Source organism: Papio anubis, chromosome 6 (assembly GCF_008728515.1).
Source record: "Papio anubis isolate 15944 chromosome 6, Panubis1.0, whole genome shotgun sequence".
In the NCBI taxonomy this organism is placed as follows: Eukaryota; Metazoa; Chordata; class Mammalia; order Primates; family Cercopithecidae; genus Papio; species Papio anubis.
In genome coordinates, this window is record NC_044981.1 from 14,943,298 (window position 1) to 14,943,948 (window position 651).

At 43.6% G+C, this 651-nt stretch overlaps 1 non-coding gene across 1 annotated transcript; it reads right to left on the reverse strand.

The window, feature by feature from the left end:
• Positions 1 to 244: 244 nt before the first annotated feature.
• On the reverse strand, positions 245 to 307 carry LOC116275549. The gene has a single exon (XR_004184664.1). It is a non-coding gene; the product is annotated as a U7 small nuclear RNA (small nuclear RNA).
• Between the last annotated feature and the right edge of the window lie 344 nt (positions 308 to 651).

Consider the following 651-nt stretch of genomic DNA (forward strand, 5'->3'; position numbering starts at 1 on the left):
TCTAGATTTTTGTATTTCTAACTGCAGTCAATAAAATGGTTTGGGGTTTTTTCTTTTCTTTTTCTTTTTTTTAAAATAATTTGTTTTCTAGAGACAGGGTATCTCTCTCCCAGGCAGGAGCGCAGGTGTGCAATCCTAGCCCATTGTATCCTCAACCTCCAGGGGCTCAGAGATCTCACCTTAGCATCCTGAGTAGTTGGTACTACAAGCAAGCACCACTATGCCCTACTAAATCTTTTCTTTAGGGGGCTTTCCAGTGAAGACTGGAAAGCCTGCTAGACAAATTTTAAAAGAACTGAGGCCAGGCGTAGTGGCTCACACCTGTAATCCCAGCACTTTGGGAGGCTGAGGTGGGCAGATCGCGAGGTCAGGAGATCAAGACCACCCTGGCTAATACGGTGAAACCCCATCTCTACTAAAACTATAAAAAATTTGCTGGGCATGATGGCACATGCCTGTAATCCCTGCTACTCCGGAGACTGAGGCAAAAGAATCACTTGAACCCGGGAGGTGGAGGTTCGGAGGTTGCAGTGAGCTGAGATCACATCACTGCACCCCAGCCCAGGCAACAGAGCAAGACTCTGTCTCAAAAAAAAAAAAAAAAAAAAAAAAAAAAAGAACTGAAAGATTCCATCTAATTTTTTTTTTTTT